The 20858-nt window shown below is 37.6% G+C and overlaps 1 pseudogene; it reads right to left on the reverse strand.

The window, feature by feature from the left end:
- Window positions 1-20858, reverse strand: part of LOC140934304 (uncharacterized) — a 79888-nt pseudogene that overhangs the window by 41937 nt on the left and 17093 nt on the right.

Genomic DNA, 20858 nt, shown 5'->3' on the forward strand with positions numbered 1-20858 from the left:
TGGCGATTTTTATGCGTCAGGAACATAGATAGAATGCAGAGGTAACAAAATCACTGATTATATAGCTGCTCTTTTAAGTCCATGTAAAAAATATATATATGAAAGTTTTAACATTCTTATTTGTTACACACACACGCCCACCCACACCTTTATTAATTTCAAAATCTTGGTTACAAAAATGAAAAAAAAACAACCCACAATGAATAAATAAATAAAAATAATCAGGTAAATTCATAAAATAAAATATTGAGAAAAAAAAGTGTTACAAGAAAAAGGAAAGATTACTTAGGTAAGACAACAGAACATAATTAATTACACCAAAAACGGGGAAGTTTTAAAAGTATACATGCCTCCCACCAGCAAATTGTGGCACTTAATTAGTTCTGATAAATTTCTATTGTTTATTAGCCCAATCACTGTTTTTCATTCTCTGATAAATTTGCATTATATTTCTTTCTTTTTGCATTATGTTTCCTTGTTTTTGCATTGTGTTTACTAAAAAGTACACTGCTCTAAGCCAATCAAATTCAAAGAGAAATTTTTTCATGTATATTATTAACTTTCATAATAAAATACCATCTACCATGAACAACTACCGGTATATCAGTACCTGCTGAATGACTTTGCTCTTGTTCACCTGGCAGAGAGCTTTCCATGCTACATTCAAGTTGGAGGACTTCACTTTCATGTTCTTCTATGGCTAAGAAGATAAGATATAATCTAAATAAGTTGGGCAAGCAGATTGTGACACCTGAGGCTGATTGGTTCTTATATAATTCTATTGTTCAGTGTTATCCAGAAGTTTTAGAGTAGCCAGCTCCCAAAGCAAAGAAACTGGTGCCTGACACCAAGCACTGATAAAGTGAGATAACTGTATCTAAGGGAGGGGTTTGGGGGCATTAAGCCCAGAGATCTGAGAAGTTTTGCTCGTGATTTACAAGCTTTTCCAGAGTTCTCCCAAGAACCAAGTGAGTTATCATGCTGGTAAATCCATAGAAAATGTGGTCTTTTACTTTTATAAAATAACTTTAAAGCATGTTTCAGTTTGCTATGAGATTACCAGCTCAATAAACTATTGGTTTTTAACCAATCAGAATGCATGTACTGTTATTTTATAATTAAAAATATTATCTGGCAATGTCTCATCAAAAATCATTCAGTAAATATATCGATAATACCATTAGCAAAAGGCAAATTGTCATACACCAAAGAGCTTTTTGTATGACAAGTTATTGTTTTTGTTTCTTTTAGGACCTTCTGAAAAATTCAAGATAAAAGGTACAGACAGTTTTTTTTACTGTTTTGAGTCATAAGAGTAGCCAGCGAAACCACCAGTCGCCTGCGCTTCTGGAGAACACTGATTGTTCACAGGTTTTCATTCTCTGAGAAATTTGCACTTTATTTCCTTATTTTTGCATTATGTTTCCTTGTTTTTTACTGTGTTTACTAAAAACTGCACTGCTCTAAGCCAATCTCATTCAAGAAATTTTTCCATGTATATTATTAAGTTTTATAATAAATACCATCTACCATGAACTATATCAGTACCTGCTGATTGACTTTGCTCTTGTTCACCAAGCAGAGAGCAATCCATGCTACATTCAACCTGGAGGACCTGACTTTCATGTTCTTCCATGGCTAAGAAGATAAGCAAGCAGATTGTGACACCTGAGGCTGATTGGTTCTTATATATTTCTATTGTTCAGTGTTCTCCAGAAGTTTTAGAGTAGCCAGCTCCCAATGTAAAGTAACTGTTGCCTGACACCAAGTGCTGGTAAAGCGAGAGTACCGTATCTAAGGGGGGGTTTGCAGGGCTTGAAATAACTATTGGGCAGGCGCTGGACACATTGTCCGGTCAAACGTTATTTTCCTCGGACATAGGCATTTTTGGCCGGACAAATTTAATCCATCTTAACTAGTTGCAATAGAGGCTCCATTTTGCAAGTTACATGATCTGTATCATTTTCAGCAACAGCAACTCTAGTTACTCAAAACAAATCGAGTGTGCAAAAAATTAGAAGTTGTAGTTTTGGCGTGCAATCTTGAGCACTTTACAACACGCACAGCAGTAGCCAATTTGCGGTTGCGACTGACAACAGGAAATGTCATCAATTTCACAAACAAAAGTCCCTCTAGTTAATATCTTTTTTTGGAACATGATAAGACTGAATAAATTTCCATCATGATTGTCTCAAAATTGAATTTTCTTTGAAAGCCCAAATGACCGGACAACATGTCCAGTCATCCACGGATTTGCTCGGACAATGCTCGATTCTGACCGGACATTGTCCGTTGACCGGTCGTTATTTCAAGCCCCAGGTTTGGGGGCATGAGGCACAGAGATCTGAGAAGTTAAGCTGGTGGTTTACAAGCTTTTCCAGTCTTCTCCCAACATTCCAAGTGGGTTATCACTCCAGCAAACCTTTAGAAAATGTGGTCTTTTACTTTTATAAAATAACTTTAAAGCATGTTTCAGTTTTCTATGATTTTACCGGCACAATAAACTATTGGTTTTTAACCAATCAGAATGCACGTACTATCTTAGTTATTTTATAATTAACAATTATTCCACGAGGGCACGTTGGATATGAGATGGTAAATAGCCAACGAGACGCATAGCGCCGAGTTGGCAACAATCATCTCATCCAACAAGCGCAAGTGGAATAATTATTTTATTAAAAACGCCCACAAAATCCCTTTGAATCTTGTTAGAACAAACCAGAAAAGACAAGGGAGTTCCACTATTCACATGTCACATGTCTATCAGAACTGTCAACGCGTGAACCGACTCGCCTGGACTGGATGAATGAAAAATCAAAACATTGTAAAGATGAACACTTTTAAAAACTCATCGAGATTCTAGGATTTTACACAGCGGGACAGCTAAAAAAACCTGGCAGATAATGTGAAGAAAAATAATTCTTAACAGCCATCAAAATTACTGTGAATTTGGATTTTTGGAGCAGTTACAAAAGTAAGAACAACGGAGAAAAACTATTACCTTGGTCACTTGTTATGACGTTGTTTGAAGCCACAAGCTGGTTTTGCTCAACAAGAAAAGAAGCTTTACTGACGCCTCGATTGCTGTAGTGAATGGCTGCATAGCCTGTATTCTGGTTGCTTGTGATTTATATTCTTCATGTCGGATAAACAAGCCGCAGCTATCTATCGGCAAGTGCCTCAGCGAGTGGCTTCGCAACCATGAATAAACAACACCTGTCTTCTTTTGTAGCTGTTCAAGGCACTTTAGTTCTATGTATTTTCATGTGTTTTTCGATAAACTTTCAAACAAGCTCTTGTGGCTTTTTTGTTTGTTTCTTCTTTTCCCGATGAAATTGCATGTTCTAGTATTCTAAGAAATGAATTAACATGATTTACTTCGGGTGCCGTTGTATCCTTCTCGGAAAAAAATGGAACTTACGAAAAATTCAAGATAAAAGTTACAGTTTTTTTTTATGTTTTGACTCATAAGAGTAGCTGGCACTTTGGAAAAGAGTTCCCAGTGAAACTGCCAGTTGCCGCGCTTCTGGAGAACACTGATTGTTTATTAGCCAATCACAGGTTTTCATTCTCTGAGAAATTTGCACTTTATTTCCTTATTTTTGCATTATGTTTCCTTGTTTTTGTACTGTGTTTACTAAAAACTGCACTGCTCTAAGCCAATCTGATTCAAGAAATTTTTCCACATATATTATTAAGTTTTATAGGAAAATTCATTACCTGACGAGGGAATTGAACGTTAAATTGCACACGAAAACCGATATCGGTTTTCAAGTGCAATTTAACGTGGAATTCACGAGTCAGGTAATGGATTTTCCCTGAATCGCATAATCAAATAAAAATCAGAAAAAAAAAGAAAACACCAATAATATTGTTTGTTTTTATCCTGACCGCGCGCCCCAGAAAGCCATTTCAAAGTCAAATGTCAAACCTGTCATTGCATTAGCGAATAGGAAGCAAGGTCAGTCATACATGTTTGAACCTTTGACAACTTTTTCTGTACCTTGTGCTTGTTTTTACATTTGTTTTCAAACTTTTTTTACACATGAACAAGCTTCACACTAATTGTAAGGATAAATAGAGGTATTTCACTGAATTTACAAGCCGGTTATCCATAACATCCTTTTTCAAATTGGTCATTTGCTCGCGAAGGAAAATAATTTACACCTTTTACCTCTTCGGTAGCAAAACTGAAAGAAATGAAGTGTCCAAGGCAAAGCACTGAAAGTTTAACGTTGATATAAGGTAAGTACCTTGAAATGTTTTAAAAATGCTGTTCAAGTTCAGCTCTGTTTTGTACTTTTCTAAGTACCACGATTCAGGATGAATGCAAGTGGCGTACTCTTTTTCGTGTTTTCAGGGACAATGTGATCTTTGAAGGTATTTATTTCTTCTTCTGTATATGTGACAATTGACCCTGGCACTTCCTCCATTGTCGCTTCTCCGTTTTGTTTGTTTGAATTTGGCTTGCCATTTTCTGGGCTGTGTTCACAGGATTTTCTTGTTTTCTCATTGTCGCTAGCGAAAGGGGTTTTTTATACCTCTCCAAGAATTCGTAGTTTAGTTCAAAACAAGGAAGAACCTCCGGATCACTTTAAAAAATGCTTTTGTTTGTTTTTAACTATTTATTTATTTAGTCACTCACAAAACCTTATACAACATAAACAAAAGGTGTTAATTAAATTATAAAATTAATGTGACAAGGAAGTCTAATGAAGCTTGAAGCTTATATTAATAGGCTTCCTTCAACTACCTAGAGAACTAAATTCACGGCTGAGTGCAGAGTGAGCAAGATCAGAAAATTAAGCGACAGATCGGCTATCAGTGAGATAATTCTTTAAATTTTTTTTAACAACAAATATAGAAAGAGAGCTAATTAGTGAAACAGGCAACAAATTCCAGATTTTAGGTCCTCGGTAAAGGATGCTGAATTGCTTTATATTTGATCTACAAAAATGAGGTCTATACTGAGAGGCCAGTCGAATTTTGGTATTGATGGACTTGATTACTACTTAAGAACAAGTCACGAAAGCTACTAGGCAAAAGATTATGGTGATAAGAATACATAAAAGTAGTGACAGAAAATGAATTAATACTAAATATGTCAAGGACTTTAAGCTGGCTAAACAAAGGGGCGGTATTTGCTAGATAGTGAGCTTTTGTTATGAGCCGCACTAGACGCTTTTGCAAAAGGTAAATACAGTTTAGGTTGGAACAGTAGGTGGAGGACCAGGCGACATTACAGTATGTTAAGAAAGGATATACAAAAGGTGACAATGATTTTGAAAACATTTTAAAATGACATTGTAGAAAACCTTTTTTGCAGTTGTTGTGTTACAATTTGACGATAGTTGTTACGTAGATGCGAAAAACCTCCCTTAGCCTCGTTTTCAACTCGCAATTCCACACTGAATACCTCTCTTCGTTAACCAATCAGAATGCGTGATTTTACTCAATTATGCAATTCTATAATAAATACCATCTACCATGAACTATATCAGTACCTGCTGAGTGACTTTGCTCTTGTTCACCAAGCAGAGAGCATTCCATGCTACATTCAACCTGGAGGACCTGACTTTCATGTTCTTCCATGGCTAAGAAGATAAGATAAAATCTTTAGTTGGGCAAGAATTTTCCCTCACCCCTACATACACCTATTGTTCAAAGAAAACATGTCAGAACAATACTGAGCCAAAAGTTGTGATTTCTGGTTTAACTCTTATGGGGAATTGTTTTTAAGAACAAACGAGCTGAGCTTGACAATATTCCTGGAAATATTATTTACTACACTGTACCCTCCAATGAATGAATAACTTGATAACCACACTCAAAACTGGTTTATAATATTTCCCCATCTCTCAACACAAGGAGTTTTTGAGCATTTATGATCACATAATTTTTTGTCTTAATTTGGCTATTACTGCAAAGTACAATGTCTTCAATACAGTAAAAACCTAGCTGTGACTAAGAACCTGGTTTTTAGGAACCTGTTAGGCTAAACTTGCCAGTTATAATTAGGCCCCCTCTATACAAGAACCTGTTTAGCCCAATATTTGACACACATCTTTATTTTCTCAAATCTATAAAAAAAATTCTATACACCTGGAAAATATTCAGGTGAACCTCTTTGGGAGACATAAGCTGCAATGTTTTTTTCCGTTCAGAAAATAAGAACCTTTTCATTTTAGAGAAATAGACAAATTTTTTGCCAATAACTATTTTTGTAAGAACGTACCTGTTAATGCAATGGGAAAATCCAGGTTCTTACCCACGAGTTTTTACTGTCTTTTGACCGGTCCGAGCTAAAATTTGTTTGGCAGGTAATAATTTATTTTGACCGGTTAGTATCTAGACATGACCGAGCTAAAATTTGTTTGGCAGGCAATAATTTATTTTGACCGGTTAGTAACTAGACATGACCGAGCTTAAATTTGTTTGGCCTTTCAACATTCAAAAATAATTTCTAACCCTGGCTGCCCTCCTTATTTACATAGATCTCCATATATATTCTTGAACACTCGAAGATAGGTATCTACAAAATGGAAAAGCCTAGATTTATAGTAAAATAATAAAAGTTATTTCAATTACAAGAGGGAGAATGGATCCTTCAAATTCTGTTTACCTTGAATAAAACAAATAGAGGTAAGCTCGAACAATCTGCACTAAAACGCAGTGTAAAACGCTCTTTCAACAGACATTGAAAATCTTCAAATTCAAGGTGCTCTCTGCTCTCTTTTCAGAAAACATAACAACGCTTTCACAGACCGTATAATTTACCATCCTCTAACACTGAATCATTTTAACTTGTCACAGAGGCCAGAGTCGCCTAAAATTTACATAAGGAGTTATCATTCATTCAGCGATGCATCGGACACATGGCAATGGTTATAATTTTCGATAAAATTTCATTTTACAATTTAAGATTACCTTATTTTCCGCGCCAGCAACAACGAAAATACACCGAGGAGCACGAATTATAAGGTTACTCTATAATTTTATCTTGGACGCGACTGTCTTGTTAAAGTGAAATTTCAATCATATCGTTTCTCTTCAACGAACTTGGAGGATAAAAGGTATCAACTCTAGACTGCGTGACAACAAATGACGTGTGGTGATTGGTCCAAAAAAACTGATGCAATTACAAAGAGGTTATTGATTAACAAACAAAACAAAAGCTACCTCTGTTTTCGTAAAATCCCCGATTCATATAACAGAAAGCTAACCTCTGCAAAAATTCGCTCACCTTCTCCTCCTTCTCGTTCGTTTTCGTTTATACGCCGCCTGTTTTCCCTTGCTGTCACTCGCTCCATTCTTCGCCGCTCGTCGCTTATTAGGCGTCTATTTTCTCTTGCTCTCTCTCGTTCATTCTCCAGTTGCTCTTCAGTGAAATTTTGTCGCCTTTCCCTTTCTCTTTCTTGCGCTTTTCCCCGTTGTTCGTCAGTAAAATTTTGCCTCCTTTCTCTGTTTCTCTCTTGCTCTCTCTCGCGTTGCTCCTCAGTAAAATGTTTCCTCCTTTCTCTGTCCCTTTCCTGTTCTCTCTCCCGTTGCTCATCAGTAAAATTGCGCCTCCTTTCTCTATCCCTTTCCTGCTCTTTCTCCCGTTGCTCGTCAGTAAAATTGCGCCTCCTTTCTCTGTTTCTTTCTTGCTCCCTCTCCCGTTGCTCGTCAGAACAGTTTCGCCTCCTTTCTCTAGCTCTCTGCCGCTCTCTCTCTCGTTGAGCTTGGCTTGCTTGCCGCCTACTTTCTCGTTTTCTCTGCCTCTCTTTATCTCTATACTCCAAACTAGAGGGCATAATAAATAAATAATGTGGAAAATACGGATGTATAAAAAAGTCAACCGACACGAAAAATTTCTTTTTGTTCTGAGTTGACTTTCCTGAACTTCTAAGTTGTTTATGCTTCACAAAACGAGGGTTGCCATTCGTTTTCGCGCCAAAAAACCCTCACCACAGACTACCCGAAATTTTGCGTTGGTATGCCTGTGGTGCGGACGGACGGTCGGGCGGGCGGTCGGTGTACGGTCACGTGATTACCAAATTTTCTCGGATGGGTAGTTTACCACATTTTGTTACCCATGGTGCTCCGCTGCGCGCTTCGCGCGCGAGAGCTCCGCTAAAAAATCAAGGCTTCTAAACATAATCACTTGGTGATTTTTTTTCAGATGTAGACATATCAGCATGATGTGTGGAAGGTCATGGGTAAAAGCACTTATAGCTTTCAGACTTGTTTTTTATCTGACATTTCAAAAGCTTATAAATGTTTGTACAAAGTACCGATTTAATTACGTTTTGTTAGTTTCCTTCAAGTCTTTTTATTGACTTTGGCTTTAGTCATGATGATTCGCAATGTTTTTGTTTTGTTTTGTAGAATCCAAACACACAGCTAATGGAACAAGCTGGGAGCTCATTCTTTTCGGGCTTAGAATGAGGGAGTGTACGGGCGTAATAAAGTTTACAGGTATATAAAAAAAAAAAAGCTAATTTGTTATTAGGCGACGAAGAGAATTTTCAATGGCTCAAATAGTTTTTTCTTAACCTAGGAAGCATAATAATTAAATTTACCTTTAAAAATACATATTCGCCACAGTTATGACAAACACAGGCTTTAGCTCATAGACCGGGCTTCAGCTGGGGATTGTTTATCTACTTTGAAGCGGAAAGAACTGATTGGAAAATTAAGCAAACAAAGGCAAGTGAAAAGTGGATTGCTATGAACACGTCAATTGAGATCAGACTCGTATCTAGTCCTCTCTCCTCCGCGGAGGGCTCCCGCTGGGTATCCCAATAAAAACAACAGAAAGAGCGCGGGGGACAATGGGAAGAGGGAAAAGGCGGGAGTCTCTGCCATATAATGCATTCAAGATGGCGCCGAATTTCTTGCTTCTTCTCTTTCCCCTTCCCATCGTCCCCCCCTCCCGCGCTTTCTTTTTCCCCCTCTCCAGCTCTCTCTACGATAGAAAGAGGCCTTTGCGGAGAAGAGAGTACCTAGTCGCTATTTATGAGTTTGTTGGGTGAATGGATCGGGTGAAAGGATTGGGGTTAGGTTGGCGCCTCAACTGAATCCCAATCTTCTCTTTTGGCACGAGTCTGAACTGAGATGGTGAGCACGACACGTTGACTTGAAATAGTTCCCAATTAAAGTTGTTTCTATCAGACACGGATGACATATGTCATCTAGCTTCAAGTGCCTGCCATGCGCGCCCCTGCCTGCCATGTACTATATTGTTTACCTTTTTATAACACTTTGGTTCCTCGACCATGTTATGGCAATTAAGGTAATTCCCTTGTTTTTGCACTGCGCACCCTCTACTGTGCATAACATTGCGACATCCAAGATGGCTGCGGTTCTTCCCACTAGCGCAAAGAGAACAAACAAGAGCCGCTTTTACAGAGCTGAAGCTTTTATTCGCAATAATAATGCCGCAGATCGGCTGACAGCTTCCTGGTTTGCTATCGAAAAACAAGAAAATGAAAGAAATGTGCGTGATCCCGAAGTCTGCAGTGGTTTTTCACTTCGCGGCCGTCGAGTGGTGGAATTATTAAAGTGTCCTGGCTGAGGCTTTGGATTATGGGGGCTGTGAAGCCTGTTAGACAGCTCTACGGCTCTCCAACTGCACTAACGAGCCAGTATCTGGCCTGGGATCGCTACTGTACATATGTTGTTCAAACTCCGAGAGTGGAGAGACGATAATTTCTGGAACAAATAAGACCCACCGTAGCACCAGAACAACGCGAGGAGATCAGTCTTTGATGTAAACACGAAGTTTGCTGGTGAATTCACATTTTGCTGTGTAAAGAAACCAAACAAGCGAGCATATGAAGAATAGGAATCAATAGTCTTTTCTTCAAGTTTCTTTGTCAAGCATTATTGTACAAACGCAAAAAAATCGAACCCTAGCTCACTGGAATTAAACAGAAGAGTCCAAAATAAAGATTCATAACTCCAAAATCTCATCAAATCTTGACTCACCTCATTCCTTGGTATTTAATGTACTCTTTTCAAGTTTGAATTTCTATGTTGGTGATATCAAACACATAAAAACAACCGAAAACAAGCTAGATCTCGAGCGCATACTTCGAACACGATGGGCTTTATTTTGTATGATTTTGTATCTCGCCCCACTCCCCGCCGCGCAAATTATCCGTCCTGACTGCGATCTCAAAACCATGTCCACCTTCCACAGCAGTTTGTGAGGAAACAAGCACGGTGACCCCCGATTTTTTTCCCAGGTATTTGCTAAGAACAGTCTAATAAAGAACATATTTGAAGAAGAAGAAAAGTTTGATAGTAGAACATGATTTTTGGGGGGAAAATAGTTTCGTATTTGGTGTATTTGGGTCAAGGCGAGGACTTCGAGCTAACTACGGAACTGTCCGAAAAAGTGCAATATCCCCACAACCAGGCAATCAAAAACGAATTAAATGAACTAATACCGCTTATTTGAATAAAAGAAGCTTCATGTTCAAGATAAAATTTTGTGCCTTTCAAGTAACAAAGACTTAATTCTGTAACAAGGGGATTCGAATTTTTAACGCGCAACCAGTAAAAATACCCCAGTTTAAGAGCCTACTGACGCGTAAACGAGCACCGTGACCCCATCTTTTTATTGCATTTTTTAAATGTTCATATCATGAATGTTGATTAAGCCAAGTTTTAAAAAAAATTGATAGTAGAACAATTTCAAGAGAATTACCTTAAAATATATAGTACACTTTTGGATTTCAGTTATAGGCGCCTCTTTGTATACCATGATGTAAGTTGTAGTTGAATTTTAATTCTGATTCCAAAGAGTTTCAAACAAAAAAATAAACATTGAAGGATAAGTAGCTACAATTGTAGCATCCCAGCGAAAAGCAAAGTCCATCGCCAGTTGCTGTGATCAGTAATGAATTTTATTTATCTTAATATGAGGTTAAACTTTAAAAGGATATGGCATTAAATACGTAGAATTTTTCTTATAAACAAATACTAGCTAAAGAAAATTTAAATCTCTATAATGACATTCTACATTCTACTTACAATTCTGTTTGACTATTCTGTTCAGCTATTTACAATGCTCCGTAGGCTTTAGACTTTCTTTGCTGCCACTCTTGTGTACAGCAGTGCAACTTAAATATATCCACACACGTCTCTAGCAGGTTAATCAACTGTTTAATTAACACGTAACTATTACATATTTTTACCAAAGTAGGCAGTTGTGAAGTATACGAAATGAAAAACACCGCACTCGATACAAGAGGCCAGACAGTTGGGATGTTCTTCTATGAAGTACCCCCTGCTGCATTGTTTCAAGACCCTGTCGACAACCAGACGCTTGCGATAAAAAAGCAATAAGATATTAATTAATAATTCGTCTAAGTATTCATTGATCAAATCAGACAAAGCATACATCCGTCGTGACCAGGTTAGAGGTTCTTGCTTGATTAATAAATTGTTATTATACAAGTAGTTATAAATTAATAAATAGTTATTATAGCTGTTGGTTAATTGAAGTAGTCATCATCCAATAATAAAAACAATATCAATACGTAATTAAGAAAAAAAGGTTTAGAGGACATCTGATCTTTCATCAAATTCTCCCAACTCATTCTTTAGGATATGTATGGAGATCAGTCTCGAGAATTTGTGTGTAGTTCGGGATAACAACGCTTTCGTTTAATTTGACTCATTGGTATCTACTTGATTTCACAGATTCGCGTTTAACCCTTTTACTGCCAAATTTGGGCAAAGGAAAATTTCGCCCAAAGTTCCAAATTTCATTTTCTAAACTTTTGAGAAACAAATAGTACCAAATGACAGTACAGGCAAAGAGCTTTCATTTGAATGGTCACATGATCATAGGATTTCGTCCACAGACTCAAAAGTTAGAGTCACCTCACAAAACTCTATCAAGCAATCTGGCAGTGAGAGGATTAAATCATGATCGAATCAGTTCATAACATTAAATCAGCAAAGATTAAAGACCCAATAACCAAGTAAAGACTACAGATCAACCCTTTTCCAGTTGCAGGCGCCCCATCCGTAGAATCCGTTGTTGGTAGTGTTGGTACTGGGCACCATGTAAACTTGGGTGGACTGTAAGGCCATTTAGAACCTAGAGTACGAGCAATGGGTGGGAAAACGTTTTTATCGAAGTAACCGCCATAGTTGCCTCCGGGGTTGTATTTGATAGAAACAACAAGTCTCTTGTCTTTGCGAATGGCCCACGCTGCCCCAATTTCTTTGGAATTTCTCCAAACCACCTGAAAATAAAAAACAAACAAAACAAAGAATGCTGAAAGTGACGAAACAGTATTAATTTTACTTTAAATTGTCGTCACGCAACGCTCCTCCTTGTGGGGAGGAGCGTTGCGTGACGACACTAAAAACGGCTGTGTAGCAGACTAGAAGTACGAGCAGCACTAGAGTAATCGCACAACAGTAATCCACACGGCAATATTCTGCCTCTATGGTCACTGAAGTGCTTAGCGTTGCGCATGTGGCTGCTGAATGTGTCGTCAGTTTGCCTAGAATACAACAGTATCCCCTATGAGCTGAACAGGCTTTAAATCATGCGCCGAATGCGATCCCATAATTCACCACAGATTTGAAACAGTCAGAAAAGGGAAAACTGATTTTTGAAAGAATAATAACTCATTTATTTATCAAACTATTTCAGTCAATGTTTATTCCAACACGAAATATATTGTTCATACCGTAGTAAAATGTCCCGCTGCTTGATTATAACCGGGTTTGTCGTAATTATAAAACTTTTCCTCCCAATGGAACCACTGTATAGCATCACTGCAATACTCCTCTGGATATCCCGGTACAAGATTTTCGTAATCTATCAAACCATTCGATAATTTTTATCAGGCTTTAATACAACCTGTGTATAAAATGCCCCGCACAACGATATTCAATATTAGCCCGGGAACGAGATGTTGGACCATGATAACGTCATTGACGTGTTTATATCACCATCCAGTAACATACCTGTGTAAAATGTCCCGCTTTATAGACATCACCGGGTTTGTCGTAATTGTAATACTTCTCCTCCCAATGAAACCACTGTATAGCATCACTGCAATACTCTGCAGGGTAATCGTTAGGATGGGACAGGTATAAATTCCCAGGATTCTTTTCGCTATGTTCAAACTTGTCGTTTTCTGCTAGATATTTGCCCCAGGCCTCCGCTTCTTTCTGAAGACTATTGGACAATGTGACATTGGGGACCTGAAGAAAAAAAAATTTAACCCTCTAAAATAGAAAATAGACAAAACATACCTCTTTAGTTTGAGTGTTTTTTTCCCAATGAAGGTCATGTAATGTTGCTTTAGAGAACTGTTACCCTCAAGTGGGAGTTGCGTGGTCGGAGGGTCGTTAATTTAAGAGAAGTCTCCTACTGTAATTATTTAACTAGGAACATTTGGGTGTTTTGGGCAGATAGTCGTTTATTGGAGGTGGTCAAGATTGAGAGTTGGTCGCACATAGAGGTTGGACAGTGTCGCCTTTTTTTTTTTTCGGTTGGGGTGTAGGCTCACCCCTAGAACGCAAAATCATAAGATTATCTCCCTCACAATTAGAACCAATGAAGTTGAAGAATTTTAATTTTAATCTTAGATCTGGCATTAGCTGCTCCACGCGTCCTACCTGTAGGACCAAGCGCACGCAAGAGTTTGTCACGCATAAGTATGCCTAGTGGCTTGTACAATTATATTTTCTAGTATTTATCGGATTTATTGTATTATATTTAAGTATTATATGTTTTGTAAATAGCTCTGTAATTCAGCCATTATGTATATTGCTGCAATTAGTCTTAATAAACAGTCATTATTATTATTATTATTATCATTATTATTATTATTATTATTATAGTTGAAGTTGAAGTTTATCGATCTTCATAAGTTACAAATTAAAGTTACAAATTAAGTTAAGTAAATTAAAAGTTGAAGTTTACTGATCTTCAAAAGTTACAAATCAAATTAGGTAAATTAAATCAATAAATAAATGTAACACAATACATAAATGTAACACAAACATCCTCTGCTCGCAAATAGCTTGGCTAATTGAGGTGGGCAGAGGAAAATAAAAGTAATTTATAACTGGGAAGAAATTAAGTAGAGAAAAGGAAAAGGAAGATAGATCAATATAAATGACATAAGAAGATGAACTGAATTATGAGATTAACCACCCCTTCAACCCATGATTCCAAAATTGACACCTAGGAATTCCCTTTTTGCAAACCCAATATACAAAACATCCGTTAAATTTTAAAAATTTCAATCCTATTCTCTGAATTTTCAGAGTAATTCTACTCTAATTCCACAACCTGCGCTAGAAATTACAAAGCTATTTACCTGATGGAGTGTGCGGAAATAGTTGTGCCAATAGATACACTGATTTTTAAAGGACATTTTACCTGTAACTGCAATGAAAATCAGTCCTGTAAGTCATTTATCCAGTAAAACCTTGGCTTTATAAGTTAATAATACCGTGAAAAGGTTCAATGGCTGACGTCTCTAGCTCTCGCTAAGCCAAATTTTTGTGTTTTATTTCCCTAACAACGTGGCCGGCGCCTGCGCGCTGCAGGCACCTTACTTGGGCGCTTTCGGAGAAAATTTTAGCGACCGATCCGCAAGCGTTAGCCGGCGAAAAAAATAGCTCGGCCTATTCCGCATTCTTATTGCCGGCTTCGTCAGCTCGCGCCGGCGGTTCCGCAGCCAAAATTTTCCCCAAAATTGCACCGGTGAGCCTGCTACTCGCAGGCTATCACCACACAGCACAGTTTCTTTTGAAACATATATCTACATATCTGCATCCATAACTTGCAACATCCTGAATAAGGACATTTCGCAACTTAACTCTATCTATTTATTCATTAAAACTATAGAACCCACCCACAATACTGAGTTATAATTTTTGCTTTTCTAATCTATTACTTTTTTTGAACCTTGGACACACTAAATTTTGCCCGACGTTATAGTCGACTGGCTTAGCTTACGTGGGTCGTCTTGTTACTTGTTCATATATTATTATTATTCGGGTCGTTTTCTTTTTTCTCCTCTTATCTAACTTGTTTGAATTAATTTAGAAATATCTTGTCTTAAAGAGCTATTGAGAATGATAAGTAAATTGACAGAATTGAAATCCTACAATCGAGAACACTTTTGAAACCCTTCAAAACCCTCCTCCCCTTGGGCGCAAGCGACGCCGTTTAATACTTATAAAAATGTACGCGATACCGAACGAAAACGAATTAGCGTACGGTGGAACGACCGTTGAAACGTTCAGTCAAGGGGTAAATGATAAGTTTAACCATAGGGAAACATATGGATACGAAGAGATGTATGAATAGTGTACAGAAATTCAATCAACGTCTTTCACACGGTCCTTCGTACTAGTCTCTGCCTTGGTGAGGACGAGTATCCAGAGAGGAGCTTGGAAACGAGGTTGAAATGCAACATTTTTGTCATCAATATTATTAGCGGTTGTTTACCATTTACCACAAATTCCCGGAAATTTCGGTTGTGAAATAAATGGTAAACGTTTGTTTGGTTCGTCCCACTGGAAAATTCCAGGGGCAAATGGAAATTCTGAAAATGGATTACTATTAACAACACTACGTATTTTCTTTCCGGGTTGTCGTGGGCGAGGGCATTCGCAATACGGCAGGCCTTGAAAGTAGAGAGGAAGTTGCGTCTTTGACGACGCGCCCGTCCAAAACATGCTGGCAAATATGTGGACACTCAGCAATCTATGCCAACTTGGTAAAATATGAAAAATGTTTCACTTTCGGCCATTTTTTCGTTTCTTCCTAATATTTGCCACGAAAACAAAAATGTGAAACGTAACACTTCGATTTGATTTTGTCATCCAATTCTAAGTAGATGAAACCTACTTCAGCCTGTACCCATTTTCGCAAGGCATGCATGCTTTTACACAAATTGGCAGAAAGCCTCTATATTTATTTTGTTTTAATATAATCTCTATTAGAAAGCTTACAAGCTTCTTTTCATGGGTGAAGATAGCAAAGGGTAAAACTGGCGGTTCTTCTGAGGAAACGAAACCGTTTTCTGTTAGTTTTTGTGCGGGCTGAAAATATTTAGCTATTGGGCACTGCCGGTTCACAACGTCATTTTGGCTTTGTCTGTTCGAAGACCGAAAGGATCAAATGTATCTCAGCGGTATGTTTTGCGAAAAAGTGAGACAGTACTGTATAAATAATTTTGTGCGAACAATGTTAACTTTACTCAGTAAAAACATTATATATAAAAACAACACATATATACTAGAAAAAAAATTCGGGCGAGGAATTCTACGCCAGATCAATCATTCTGTAAAACAATAAATATATACTAATAAAAAAATTTGGGCGAGAAACTCTTCGCGAAGACAATCACCCTATATATTAACAACTATATACTAGTAAAACATTCTAGGCGAGGAACTCAACGCGAGATCAATCATTCTGTAAAATAATAAATATATTTATTATTATACAGAGTGGTTGTCCTCGCGTAGAGCTCCTCGCCAAAATTTTTTACTAGTAATAAATATTAATATACAGGTAGAAAGAAGTTATTCGCCCAAAAATGTTTATCAGTATAACACACATAAGTAAAAATATATATGTATATACTGGATAACGATTTACGCACAATTGTTTATGCAGTACAGTCTGACTTTTTATGAAAATTTGCAAATATGTTAATTCCCATTCTCGTCAGATATCGAAAGTCTAAAATAATCGAGTATTGAGAGACCAAGCACTTACTAGGAAAATACTGGCATTTGCTACAGCAGCTTTGGACTAATGTATTTTAGCTTAAAAATTAATGACAAACACACATTTGCCCGAAATGACAGTATATACAGCGAAAATTTTGTAAATATTTGTAAATAGTATTTAGAACATCTAATGGTACATAATCACGTGCCTGTTTTAGACCACCGATGGATCGATTGACTTTTGAACAAAGTTTGTCAACATGCTCGTTCCATTTAAGATTTTCATCTAAGTGAATTCCTAAATATTTTGTTGTTTGGACTCGTTTAACATGATTGTTGCCAATCTTAATTGGAAAATCTCTTCCTAAGTTAGATAATTTGAAGGTAGTTGCTAAGAACATATACTCCGTTTTAGTGACATTTAAGCTTAACTTATTTGCAAGAAGCCAGTCCCTAACGCGAGTTAGGTCATTATTTACCTTGGCATATAGTTCAGCAGCAGAGGACGCATATATCGTGGTATCATCGGCATACATGTGTGCTTTGGTATGGAGAAGACATCCAGGGAGATCATTGATATAAATTAAAAACAACAAAGGGCCTAAAATTGAACCCTGTGGAACTCCACAACTTATCAACTGGGGCTTAGATACACAGCCCTCTACTACACACTGCTGTTGCCTATCTGATAGGTACGATGAAAACCAGTCGAGCGTTACACCCTTCGGACCATAGAGCTCAAGCTTTTTTAATAAAATATTATGTGAAACAGTATCAAAGGCTTTGGCAAGATCGAGAAGCACAATCAAATTGGTCATGCCTTTGTCAATGTTAAGATACCAATTATTTGTTAAATGTAACAGCGCTGTCACTGTAGAGTGAAGGGAACGAAATCCAGACTGGTTTTTTGCTAACAGGCCATTTGAATTTAAGTACCCGTATAGTTGATCGTAGACTACCCTTTCACAAATCTTAGAAATGGCTGGCAAGACAGATATTGGTCTATAGTTTTGTGCATCTGTGCGATCATCCTTTTTATACAAAGGAAATACTTTAGCCATTTTCCACTGTGAAGGAAAGAGGCCAGTATCTATGGTTTTGTTTATGATACAGGTTAAAGAAGTGGCAATAATTGGGCCAGCTTCTTTTAGAAGCCGACATGAGATGTTATCAAGGCCAGCGGCCTTGTTGGGAGATAGTTTACCTAATAACTTTAAAACTTCAGTGGCAGAGGTATGTTGTAAATTAAAAGTCGTGGAAACAGGCTTTATGTAAGAGTCAAACTTGTATTTCCACTAGGCAGTGTGGAGGCTAGGTTAGGACCGACAGATGTAAAATGGTCATTTAAAATCTCACACATTTCTGCGGGTTTTGTGAAGGAATTATCACCACTTTTTAGTTCACTTATTGAAGAGTTACTAGTGCACTTACGATATGTTAATTCATTGATTGTCCTCCATATTTCCTTCGGGTTACCCACATTTTGTTCCACTTCTGATTTATAATAATTCGCTTTTGCCATTTTAATCTCATTATTTATCCTATTTCTTTCTTTTCTATATTTATCCCAGATGGATGGCTGTTTTGTTAATATAGCCTGCCTTTTCAGTCTGTTTCGACCTGTTATCAGCTCCCTCAGATCAGTAGTAATCCAAGGGGATTTTTTATTTCTTACTCGCCGCGTTCTTATGGGCGCATGAGCGTCAGCTATGTTTAATAACACATTTTCCCAGATTTCAACCATTTCATCGGGAGTAGTGCAATTTCTTAGGCTATCCCAGGACGTTGACTTTAGGTCTTCTCTGAAAGCACTTGCATTAAAGTTTTTAAAAGAACGAGTGGTCACATGCTTATGAGTGTTTTTAGATGAAATGGCAAACTTACGTACTGCATAGACCATACTATGGTCACTTAATCCCATATGCACCACTCCTGATTTTAAAATCCTTGAGGGTTCATTTGATAATATTATATCAATAAGTGTATTAGAATTTGGCGTGATTCTAGTAGGTTCATTGATTAGTTGTTGAAACTGATAGGTCGAACTTAATTGCTTCAACTGAGACAGGTGCATGTTATTTCTATCCGGTAGATAATTGCAATTTAAATCGCCTAAGATAATTTGTTCCTTAGATTCCATGTCAATAATGCGAACAATAGCTTCTAAAGCTTCAAAGAAGCCAACCGTACAGCTAGGGGGCCTGTAGGCCGCAGTTAGATAGATAGATAGATAGATAGATAGATAGATAGATAGATAGATAGATAGATAGATAGATAGATAGATAGATAGATAGATAGATAGATAGATAGACGGACGGACGGACGGACGGACGGACGGACGCACGGACGGACGCACGGACGGACGGACGGACAGACAGACAGACAGATAGATAGATAGATAGATAGATAGATAGATAGATACTTTTTTAATGAGGGTTTCACTTGATATCCACAGATAATATACGCGTGGCTCTCAACCAAAAATTAAGCATAAAAAATGAAACAAAAACTAAGTAATGCATAACTGAATAAACACACTCAAGAAAATCGTACTCACAAACAATAATTACTAATATTATGGTCATGAAAGGTACTTTTCAGCAAAATTGTACTAATTAATCGAGGGACGGCTATTATTAGAGGAAATACGGTACGCAACATCGTATCACACCCAACTTTCATGAGCTTGGGTTGCTTGTGTTAAAACCAAGAGTGTTTAACTTTGTCGTCATCAAACTCTAAAATCTCCCTGAATCTTTAAAGCCTAAGACATCCACTTGGACTCAACCTACCGGACACTCTACACCTTAGACTATTACATCTACAAGTGTACATGTCGAAGAGAGTTTAGCAAGTGGACTTAAAGCAACGCCTCAAGAGAACCAACCTCACTCCACAACAAAGAGCCGCTCTATTATCTTCACAGCAACGCAGTGACATCATCATAAAGCCAGAGGATGAGGGAGAAGCGGTGGCGGTTTGTGCTCGACATCTTTATATAGAAGAGCCAGAAAGACAATTCTCGGATAACAACTTCTACCAACAAGAAGACCGTAACTACACCATAGACATAACAACATGGTTAGCAGGGTAAGGCGGTCATCTTGAAAAGTGAACTAAAGGAATCAGCCATGAATCTCACTGTGTATAATCCTCGCACGTCAAGATTCTATCGGCTGCGGAAAATTCACTAGCCTTGTAATCCTGGTAGGCCTATATTGTCTCCGCATGTAATTGCCCAGCAGAACTTATTGCCAAGTACTAAGACACAATCACCAACCCGCTAGTCCAAAATCAACGCAGCTATACGTAAGATACAAAACACATGCTTTGTATCACCGAATCTATTCGTTTCCCTGGGGAGCATAAGTATGTTTTCACCATGGCCAGATCAAATACCTGAACTCACTACCATCCCTAACAGAGATGGTCTCTTGGCTCTTACACATTTCCTTAATAAGAGAGCTGTCCTTCAACCATCAACACACACTCTTGTTCGCCTCGCAGAGTTAGTTCCTTTTTAACTACATTGAATACTTTCTCTTTGAATGGAAAGTAATATAGATTTATCCGGGGGTAAAAGCGAAGCTTTCGTCAATATCTATAGTTGAATGGAACAAAACATAAAATCGTGTAATGCTTAGTAGCGGCGGCAACAAAAACAGCCAAAAAAATCAGTACATGGGTCTAATTAGCAAAAAAACAACTTTGCACGTGCAGCACACTTTTTTTGTACATTTCTTTGCCGTTGTTGTGCACGACTACAACGTGAAACTCCCAGAAACTTCCTAGTTACACGTTTTATGGAGGAAATTTTGTATGTATTCCTGTTCACTTTTTTTTTTTTCACTGCCACTCATTTTCATCTTGGAGGCCGCTAGCATTTCTAATTTTCTCACCGCCGATATAAAATTTTCAAGTTATTCTTACAAAAAAATTGGTCTCCTTCGTTTTTTAGCTCTAGCTCTTTCTCTGTTATCCGCGTCAATATAGACATTAAAATTAAGTCATCATTATCGACAACCTTATCATCTTCATCTTCATCATCATCATCTTCATCATCATCATCATCATCATCATCATCATCATCATTATCAACGCTATTGTCATCATCACCATCATTTACATTATTCCACCATCAGAATCGG

This window comes from Porites lutea, chromosome 4 (assembly GCF_958299795.1).
Source record: "Porites lutea chromosome 4, jaPorLute2.1, whole genome shotgun sequence".
Classification (NCBI taxonomy): Eukaryota; Metazoa; Cnidaria; class Anthozoa; order Scleractinia; family Poritidae; genus Porites; species Porites lutea.